Source organism: Mustela erminea, chromosome 13, assembly GCF_009829155.1.
Source record: "Mustela erminea isolate mMusErm1 chromosome 13, mMusErm1.Pri, whole genome shotgun sequence".
Taxonomy (NCBI): Eukaryota; Metazoa; Chordata; class Mammalia; order Carnivora; family Mustelidae; genus Mustela; species Mustela erminea.
The window spans coordinates 90,847,884-90,859,055 of record NC_045626.1 but is presented as its reverse complement, the minus strand read 5'-3'; positions in this window follow the sequence as shown (position 1 = coordinate 90,859,055).

Sequence of the window (11,172 nt, the reverse complement as noted above, 5' to 3'; positions counted from 1 at the left end):
AATGGGATACAAATGTATATGCACAAAGTAAACAGTTCAAACACTCGGGAGCCACCAGGAGACTGTAAGTTCCAGCCTGGGTACTGAAGAGATCTTTGTAACTTTAGAAAACCCAGAAACTATAATAGATGGAAATGTTGAAGAATCTAAAAATTCTGAATGGCAAAGGGTAACATAAGTAGAGCACATGAACAAAGGATACTTTGGAGAATTATCTGCAGTAAAAATGAGAGATAAGGGGTTTGTATCTATAACATGTGATGAGCTCGTGTAATCCAGTAGAACAGCAAGAGAATGATATGAATCAGTATTTCAGAAAGGAGGGTTACAAAATGGCCATAAGATATTAAGCCTCTCAGGTAGTAAAATGCAAGAGACAGTAATATCAGGGACTAAAAAAAACGATACCCACGTGGTGGAAAGAGTCTGCAAGTCCAAGACTGCTAATGAAAATAACACCAGACCACTCAGGACCAACGTGGAAAGCTCCTTCATGGAGACACCCTGAAAACGTGATACTGAAGATACTGAAGAAAGAAGCCAGACGCCGAGGACCTCATAGTCTACGACTGCATTCACGTGAGGTGCCCAGGACAGGCAAATCTGCAGAGACAGAAATTAGATTAGCGATTGCCCACACCGCCATGGCTGAGGTGTAATGAGGGCGTGACTACTGATGGGCACAGGGTTCCTTTTGGGGGGTGGAGGAGAATGTTCTAGAATCGTGATGAGGATTATGCACCCCTGCCAGTGTATAAACCCCACTAAGGGGATGAATATATGAGATCTCGATAAAGGCCTTATGGAGGTAAGAGGAGATGATGTGAAGAAATTGTTAGCACAGAGGCTGTGCTTAACCTCTCCCTGAAGGAATGCCTTGACCATCAATGACACCACCAACCCCAGTAAGCTCCAGGGAAAGTGCCAGTGTGACTGGCCAGGCGAGGAGCTTCCACATTCACTTGGGACAAATTGCCATCTCTATAACTCTCCCTTCTTCCATCCCAAAGAATGGCAGCTACTCCAAGTGAAATACGCATTTAGCTCATGTGGGTCAGACACGTCTGGGCCATGTACTGCTCACCTGCCCTTCCTGTGGCTTGGTCAGCCAACAACCACGTCTCCATGTCCATCGTCACCATCATCATAACAGCTTCTGTTTCTGCTGAACACTGGCCGTGCATCAGGCATCATTCGTTCAGCCCTCACCAGCCTCCTAAAGCAAGCCCTGTTGTTGTCCCTTCTTTCCAGACGGAGGAACAGGCTGGAGCGGTCAGGAACTGGTCAGAGGACACGTGTTAGCCATTGGTGATCGTGGGTCCGGGTCTGTCTGACCTTGACGCCCGTGCTCTTCCGTGCTCAGCGGTTCATCTTCCTGAGTAGGAAGAGCCTGCCCAGGTGTTCGTATGTTTTCACTTAAATAAAGGCACTTGTGTTTCAATGCCCAGCAGAGGAGGATCTTACCACCATGTCAACACAGTTCTCCATGTATCACTGAAGGACATCGTATTCGGCATGAATTTATGAATACAAGGAAATGATATCATTAGATTTATTTAAAGTAATGTGCTCATGGTCTACTTGTCCTCCCAACACAAATGGCTAGATTTAGGATTTGGTACAGTTTTCATTTTTATATTTTTAGGGGGGAAGGGGCAGAGGCAGAGGGAGAATCTGAAGTAGCCTCCATGCCCAGTGCAGAGCCCGGCACGAGGCTTGATCCTGAGATCACAACGTGAGTGGACGTCAGAGATGGAGGCTTAACTTCCCGAGCCACCCAGGTGCCCCTTGGGTTTGGTACACTCAAAAAGCACACTACTAGTGTGTATGACCATAAGGAAGAAGATACACCACCAGCTGAAATCGAAGTTATCAACATATGCAAAATATAGTCGTTTTATAGGTATCTGTTTGGTTTTTATCAAACTTACATACCTTGTCCCTAGGAGGATCCTCCAGTATTTCCCAAATCTCGCTCCTTGTCGTGTTTCTCTTGCTTACCCGGTTCCCTTCTTCCCTAAGCCAATCCCTTTTTTGTTCCTCAAGGAGACTTTATGTATTAAATTAAGGAAGTGAATTCGTAAACACCAAGTTGGTAACAGTGGAGAACGAGCTGATCGTTCTGCTCAAATCTGACGGGTTCGTTCACCCTACGGCTGACTGAGTGTGGGTCAGCCTCTAACCAGCATCACGGAGAGCAGGGGGCGTTAGAACCTACGCTGCTTGGAAGGAGCAGACAAGCCCAGGAGCAGGAGAGCATCTGAATAAATCATGGGATGGATAGTAGTCATCTGCAGGGTTGTTGGAAAATGATGTGCTGGTCCACGTCCATTGGTAAAAGGCACAGCATTCACTGTTACTGGCTAAACTGGCGGGAAGCTAGAGGGAGAAAGAGGCAGAGATACAGGCAGGGAAAGGGGCAGGGGAGAGCAGGGGGCAGGCAAGATGGGGAGGAGGGGGACACCAGAGAGGGGTCGTGTGCCATGGTCTAGCTTGCAACCATAAATGATAAATTTGTATTTTATAATTATAAATTATAAATCTGGACTCCATCTTCTGTGTGCAGGCGCCCACGAGTGTGTGTGTGTGCATGTGAGTGTGTGCGTATGAGTGTGTGTGAGTGTGCGTGTGAGGGTGTGCATGTGAGTGTGTGCACTGCAGGTGGGTCTGCAGATCTGGAAGGATAGAGATACTATCTGACTCCACTCTCTGGAGAGTACTGGAGAAAAGCAGTATTCCCCATTTTTATTTCTTCTTTATGCATCTTTTTCCAATCATTGGAGTTTATTTAAAAACTCCATTATAGTTTGGATAAAAGCAATATTTAAAACAATATTTTAAAAAACAATATTAAAAAATAAAGCAACATAGGCGACTGATCACAGCCCTTGCGGATGAAAGGTTTCCATTGTGTTTGGGTCTCCATTGCAAAGGCCAGGAGCCGATATCGTAGAATCCAAATGTCAGTGACCTTTGAAAGAATGATATTTAACAGGTTGGGACTGAGCCCACAAAGAGGTTATGGAACTTCTCAGCCATAATTTTTATTGCTTCGATATCAATATAGATGAATATTTCATCAAAACAGAGCACATTTATGCAAGGCGTGCTCTCTCCTGATTAGCACTGAACTTGCCCTGGGCGCTTTCCCCGCAGTGGGGAGATTTATTATACAGTAACCGGCTGAGCTCTCCTGCGGGTCAAGGGTTAAAGCTACAGAAACATGATTTGAGACTCATCTGAGCTCAGCTTTGCCGGAAAGATAAACAGAAGGATTATCAAAGCCTTTTCACGATATTAGTTAAATGCCCTGCCATGCGGGTGGGGGGAGAGGGGAGGCTTCCAAGTCTAACCACAACCGAGCCGGTAAACACCACGACCACTTTCACGAAATCGTGAGGACTTGAACGCCGCTGCCCACTTCCCGAAGTTACAGCGACAGGCATGCGTCATTTCTAGCCTGGAAGTGTTCAAGGTTGTCTCCTCCCGGTCCCTCCCCCGATCCGTGATGTGCTGTAAATTAAAATAAACATCTGACTGTGGTTCCTCTTAGATCTTTCACTTCTCACAGCAGCGGAGCAAACGGTTTCAGCTCCAAGTGTTCCTGGAGGAGGAGGGGCTGGCCCTGCCTTTGCGGGGAGCCGGGCTGCACCCCTGCATGGACAGCAAGCCGCTTTCACTTTGGAGTCATGCTCAGGTGGGGGGACCCTGAGGCAGACCAGCTCCTACCTCTGTCACCAGGCCGTCCGCCGTTAGCACTGCTGCCATCTGCACGGTGTGAACACGTCTTGCGGGACGCGGCTGGGTCTAAAGAGACCAGAGTCAGGGGCATCTGGGGGGCTCAGTCGATGGAGCGTCTGCTTTCAGCTCAGGTCATGATCCCAGGGTCCTGTGATCGGGTCCCACATTGGGCTCCCTGCTCAGTGGAGAGCCTACTTCTCCATCTCTGCCTCTCTCACTTTCTCATGAATAAAGAAAATATTTTAAAAAGAGAGAGAGAGAGACAGAGAGTGGAGTCTGTGTATCAAGGGGGTGTTAGGAGGAACTTAGCAGTTTGGAATTTAGTTCCCCTGTTGATGATCAAAGAGAAAGTAGCTTTGAAGCGGAAAGTTACAGAAAAACTCACAATATGCCATTTCATATAAAATCTCCCCGAAAGAAGTCCACATTTCAGCGTGCCCCATCCTACGTGAGGAGCAGCGGCCAGGCGTTATTTGGGAGGTATGACTTTGAGATTTGCCTTCTCATCGTCTGTGTGTGTATGTGTGGATGCGGGGGTGTGTGTGTGTATTTATGGGTGCACATGTGGTGTGTGTGTGTGCACACACGCTGTGCATGTGCCATGTGGGGTGTGTGTGCACACCCTGGGCATGTGAGTGTGCACTGTGCACGCACATGTGGTGTGTGTGAGCGTGCACTGTGCGTCTGTGGTGTGTGTGTGCACTGTGCATGTGTGTGGTGTGTGTGTGCACCGTGCGCGCGCGTGGCGTGTGTGTGTGTGTGTGCGCCGTGCGCGCGCGTGGCGTGTGTGTGTGAGTGTGCACCGTGCGCGCACGTGGCGTGTGTGTGTGAGCCGTGCGCGCGCGTGACGTGTGTGTGTGAGTGTGCACCGTGCACGCGCGTGGCGTGTGTGTGTGAGTGTGCACCGTGCGCGCGCGTGGCGTGTGTGTGTGAGTGTGCACCGTGCGCGCGCGTGGCGTGTGTGTGTGAGCCGTGCGCGCGCGTGACGTGTGTGTGTGAGTGTGCACCGTGCGCGCGCGTGGCGTGTGTGTGTGAGTGTGCACCGTGCGCGCGCGTGGCGTGTGTGTGAGTGTGCACCGTGCGCGCGCGTGGCGTGTGTGTGAGTGTGCACCGTGCGCGTGTGGCGTGTGTGTGTGTGAGTGTGCACCGTGCGCGCGCGTGGCGTGTGTGTGTGAGTGTGCACCGTGCGCGCGGCGTGTGTGTGTGAGTGTGCACCGTGCGCGCGCGTGGCGTGTGTGTGAGTGTGCACCGTGCGCGCGCGTGGCGTGTGTGTGTGAGTGTGCACCGTGCGCGCGCGTGGCGTGTGTGTGAGTGTGCACCGTGCGCGCGCGTGGCGTGTGTGTGTGAGTGTGCACCGTGCGCGCGCGTGGCATGTGTGAGTGTGCACCGTGCGCGCGCGTGGCGTGTGTGTGAGTGTGCACCGTGCGCGTGCGTGGCGTGTGTGTGTGAGTGTGCACCGTGCGCGTGCGTGGCGTGTGTGTGTGAGTGTGCACCGTGCGCGCGCGTGGCGTGTGTGTGAGTGTGCACCGTGCGCGCGCGTGGCGTGTGTGTGAGTGTGCACCGTGTGCGTGTGTTTTCTTTGCATAGCTCGCATCCTTTCCCACCATCCCCAGTTGCCGCAATAAGCCACTTCCCTTTACATGTCATCTCTAAATGGAAACAGAACAAAGAAAACAGGACAAAAGAAATCAGGGAATTTTCCAAAGGCACATTTGATGGACAAGTATAAACAGGAAAGAGATGCCTGGGGAGGCCGGAATTGCTCAGTAGACAGCTGCTAACGCATGTCGTTGGAGAATGTGCAAAGGAAGAGGCGACAGGAAAGGAACGGCAGGAAAGAGAGGGTTCGAGAAAGACTCCACCTTCCCGTGTGCTATTTAAGTTCCATTAGCACTAGCAGAAGCGAGCCGTGTCGGATGTATTCAGCGTTACCGTGGGAGTTGGCCCAGAGCTACGGGACCAGTCCGGGAACAAGTCCCAGCACCTCCTCTCTGTATGCCACTGAGGCCAGCTGGAGGCATGGGGGTCCCCCACACTGCCGAGGGTCAGGTTGCTGGTAATTCGGGGTCACTGTGTCCTCACACGCGGCCCAGTCAAGCCTCAATGTGACACAGGCTGGTCCCATTTTACAAAACTTGGAACGAACACTGGATCAGTCTTGCATTGGTTGTCAGTCGTTGTGGATAAAAACCATAGGCCTGTTACTCATTTAATTTTTATGGGGAGACCTCGGGCTCTCCGCTGTCCTGTTAAATACGTTCTAGAAAACCTTGAGCAAGAAACAAACATTTCTGGCGAAATCCAACAGAATGAAATGGGAGGGGATAGGGAAAAGGATAGGAGGGACTTTTGGTGATGCTCTTGGACCTGAACTACCTGCTTCTTTCAGCAGACACGGCTGAGCCGGGCGTCTTAGCTCTCCTGAACACGGGGTTTAACTTGCTTAGGGACACAGAGCCCAAGGGCATTTTCTGCTTTCTGAGAGGCTGTGACTGTGTTTGTCTTTCTCTCCTCCGTGGATCTTCTAGGGGACAGTTTACTCTGGTGACAATACAGTTAGCAGCAGGGTACGAAGCAGGGAGCAACGTCTACACAATGCGTTGTACGAAGCAACATGTCCGCACCGGGTGTTGCTTGACCCCTGACCCTCCCGTCTCACTCATTCCCAGGATCCTCCCTCGACATGGAGGCTGTGCCTACAGCACAGACGGGAACACGGGATGCCCGAACCGGTACCCGGCTTGCTCAAGGCCACGTGGAGGGACGTATGAGCCATGATGCACACCGACACGCACGGACCCACGTTTTATGAACAGCCCCCACCAGATCATGGAGAGTTATGTGGGGATCCGCAGGGTTTTCTGGGCGTCCCTCCTCGACAACATCATCTCAAGGTCCGGTTAAACTCTGCTGATGCTGAAGAAGAGCAATGAATAATTCAAAAAACAAAAAAACAAAAAAAAAAGAAAACCGAGTAACTCTGGGACGCAGTGCGCCAAGTTAAGACAGAAGTGAATTTGACTGTGAGAACCAATGGGCGGCACTCCCGGTATGGAACAGAGCTTCCGAGTTAAATTGTTGACGAGAAGGAGATTCAATGGCACTTTGGTCCTAAGTGATTTTACCTGACCTCCAGCACGAAGGAGAGCTGTGTCATTACGCGTTGTGTTCTTCAAGTGTCAGATTGTCAGTGGCTTAACCTTGTTAATGCTGTGCAGCGTTGTTCCGGTCAGCTACTTTCTTCTCTTCTTTTCCCTCCCAACGCCCCCCCCCCCCCCCCCCACCTCCTTTTTTTGTTCAGAGGCAGCTGCTGGCCTGGAGCCCTTATAAAGAGCAGGAAGGACCCGAAGCCACAGGCAGGATTAAAGGGCTGATCCGAACCTTAGATCTCAGCTTTAAAGTTGTAATGTACAGTGAATTTGGTTACATGGAAAAGGAAACAGTAATTGTTGAAGTATGTTTTCTTAAGCTACGGAGTAATTTTTCAAATGCTTGCCTTTAATCCACGGACAGGCTTGCGTTTGAGAAAATATGGTCTCGCTGCTTGGGATCAGTCTGAGCATCTGAAACCTGGATCTTGGAGCTACGTTTTGTCATTTCTTTCAAAAAATAAAAAGATGACTGGCATCCAAGGATCAGGTTTGAAAGGTTGCTTTTTCTGGCTACCGTAATTCTGCCGCTTTGGTTCTGGGCTCTTGGAATGGCTTGATGTCTCGTGCTTCTTCCTTAATATTTGAGACAGTGCCCGTTTTTTCTTTTTTCTTTCCTTTCCTTTCCTTTTCTTCTCTTCTCTTCTCCTTCCTTCTTTCCTTCCTTTCATTCTATCCCCCCCCCTTTTTTTTTTAAGACACCTGTGAGTTCACTGTGACCAGACTAGGAACCTATCTAATCACGCCTGGGTGGGAAGGTTGGGGATGGAGAGAGAGGGTCTGCTTGTCGGTAATCGAGACAGCGCTTCCCCCCACGCCACCCTCCAAGTTCACCACTCACATCAGAGCAACGTGGGTTTCAGGACCCCGGGAGCACCATTTGAATTCTGTCTGTGCTGCTTCCCAGATCTGAGCCCTCGTGCAGTTGGCTCAACATCCAAAGCCTCAGCTTGCTGTTGGGAATCTGGGGAACCTAAAACAATCCTTTCTGTGCAAAGTGTTTGACACGAGGTGTACACCTGGCATGAGTGTCGCCTAGCGGGTCCTGCCTGTCTCAAGCAGGATCTGCAGGACTCCTGAATTTCTGCAAGGATGAAGTCCAAAGCCTCTGTACGGCAGAGTTCCCACCCCGTCAGCCAGCAACGACCATTGTATTATGGCCGTTTACGCCCCACGTGCAACAGACTGCTCCTTTTGTAAAACAGGACAGAAATAAATGCCCAGAGAAGCGAAATGAGGAAAAACAAAGACATACAAAATACAAGCTCGTTTTTTTTTTCTTTTTAATTAGCATTGACATACAACAAACACTGGCAAACTTGGCACCCTCAGGTTGCAATGGTGCCTACTCCAAATTTTTGTACTCATTTCTCTCTAGCAGATTTTGGGTGGTGCTTGGTTATGTGGCCCCAGGAAACTCACATGAGGGAATTATTATTATTCCCTTGTACAAATCAGGAAATAGACACAGAGAGGTGACATGACTTGCTTTTGGTCATGCAGGAACTGATGGGGACTGAATTTGTGCTCAGGCTGTTGGAATTCGTGATCAAACCTTAAGGACCCTAGCATAGGGTGGTGGCTCAGGGCGTGGGGTCTGGGGCCAAGGTTTGAATCATAACACCTACATGAAACTTCCAGGGGCAGAGAGTGGAGGCCGAGACATTGTTTGGAAATCTATAATGACAATGGTTAGAAGCAAGGATGGCAGAGGGATTAGGAAGGGCAGATGGGAGAGAGGAGTTCAAATTTCCAAAAGTTGACAGTTCCTTGGTTTGGGCACCTAGGGAAAGATGAAATCCTTTCCAGGCTGTTTTGCAAACAAGTGGAATCCTGCTTCCCCAAACCCAACAGTTCAAGAAAGAAAATAGAGATGATTTCCTTTCTAATTAAAGATCTCAAAATCCTCCATAAAATACTAGAAAATCAAATTCAGTTACGATGCAGAAAGATAACACACCGTGGCCAATTCAGGCTTATTCTGATACCGCAAGGATAGCTCATTATTTAGAAACTTCATGATACAATCCATCACGTGAAGTAGATAAAGAAGCAAAACTACTGGGTCAGCTTGACAAATGCTAGGGAGGCATTTGAACACAAAAGAAACTAGGAAGAGAAAGACACAGCCAGACACAAGGATGAATGTCATCCGGTCAGCTCCTTTCCGGACAGTGAAAAACAGGGACATTCGCATGAAGACTAGAATCAAAAGACTTAAAAACTCACTACCTGTTTTGATCATGTTTTAGCTGATGCAAGAAGGCACGAAATAGAAGTAGGAGGTGTAAACTGTGAAGGGAAGGTATGAAGATAAAGCACGAACAGGAAGAAACCCTAACACTTCGGGGCTGCCTGCCTCGATTGATGGGGAGGAAGCTATACTCCCGGACAGGAATACTGAAGGTTGCCAAGGCTTCATTGTCTCTGACTAACTTGATTCCAGTGGTGTGAATTCTGTGACAAGATACATATGACACTAACCCACACAGAGAAGGGCAAGCATGTGGTTGCAGCGGACACCTGCCTGAGATGCCCACGCAGAGTGCACGGTGCCTCAGCCGCCCAAGCCCCTGTGCAGCCCAGCCATCACGTCCCGTGGTCTCTGGGCGTGGACACTGAGGGCTGCAGGCTCCTGCCTGCGCAGACGACCCCGTCTCTGCACACCAGGTACCTGGCCGCCGGCTGGGGCTCCCCTGTGCCTCACTCAGCAGGAGTTTCCCACCATTGCAGTGAGTGGGCACGGGTCTGGCTCGGGCACACCGGCAAGTTCTGGGCCCAGAGCCCAGAAGTTAGACCTGCACCTCCCGCATGACGTCTGAGCCCAGGCTGGGGAGAGCCCTCCCCGGCTGGGCTTCCTCGACCTGCGTCTCCCAGCTAGATTACCTTCTATTTTATACTTAATCATCATCATCATCATCATCATCATCATCATCAAAGGATTCTCCATATTAAACTTCCCTTGTTTAAATCACTGGGCACTTTCTGTTTCCAGGTTGGACCAAGACTGATACAAAGGTGTATTTTGAGAAGGAATGATAAGGAAGGGCTCATGTCACAAGCTAAATATATTTTTATAGCAATGAAGTCAGAAGGGGGCTCGCAGGGCGGGGAACAGACAGAATACAAACTCAAGGACAGGAGAAGACAGAAGAGAGCATTTCAGGTCAGAGGGAAAGCGTGGATTACTTAATAATTTGGGGCCAATTACATAACCATTTAGAACAAAATTAATTAATTTAAGCCCATAATTTATAACTTTCTCTAAAGACATTCTGGGTGGTTTAAATATTTAAACATAAAACAAGGAGCCAAAGAAACACCAGAACCCCAAATTTTACATGGGTGTATTTATGTTTCATAATAAAGAATCTTTCTCCGCAGATAAAAAGGGCAGACCTCTTACATGATGTGAAGGAAAAAAATCGATATACGTGACCACGTCAAGATTTCAACTTTTCCGTAAAATTAAAGAATTTCAAAAGCAAACCTAAAACGCGGACAAGAAACAATGAAAAATATTTTTGATCAATATTAACAAGCCACATTAAACCTCACTAGCAATCACAGAAATGCAAACACAAAGGGAATTCATTTTATGCTTATCACATGATAGCCTACTGGTGTGAGTCTACATTAGCTCGAACTTTCTGGAGGATATTTTTGCAGTATATACCGAACTTTAAAATATGCAATCCTTTGACTTACGTATCCTACTATGAGGAATTTGGCTTAAGGAAATCATCAAAGATAAGCTCCAAGATTTAATAGGCAAAGATATGTATTACAGTACTACTTATAATATTGAAAACCTGCAAACAAATTAAACACCCCAAATTAGGTGATTAGCCAAACAAGATAAAAGGCATTGAATGAAAATCTATGCGATAATTATCGGTAAAATCGTAAAAGGATCCTTAATGGTATGAGAAAATGTTCACAGTGTATTTTAAGTGGGAAAAAAAAAAGGCACCTAAGAGCTAGCTGCATACAATCAATCATTGTTTATCCAAATATTTTGGGGAGCTGCATGGCCAGCGTCGAATTGTCAGCACAGACCGAAGGGGGCTCCTTTCTGGAAGACCTGATTTTTGTCTGGGTCTTTTTGTGAAATAACCCGTCGGCAGTGGGGAGGGGCTGTCCCTTGGTCTGCGCATGCAGCCGCTAGCCCTCTCGTCTTACTTACCCGGAGGGTTGTAAACAGAAGACCCTCTCCCTTCAGAAGTGAGTCTGTCCCTCCTCATTGGTTGTGCCCCTCTCTCTGGCAGCCAGGCCTTGCCCC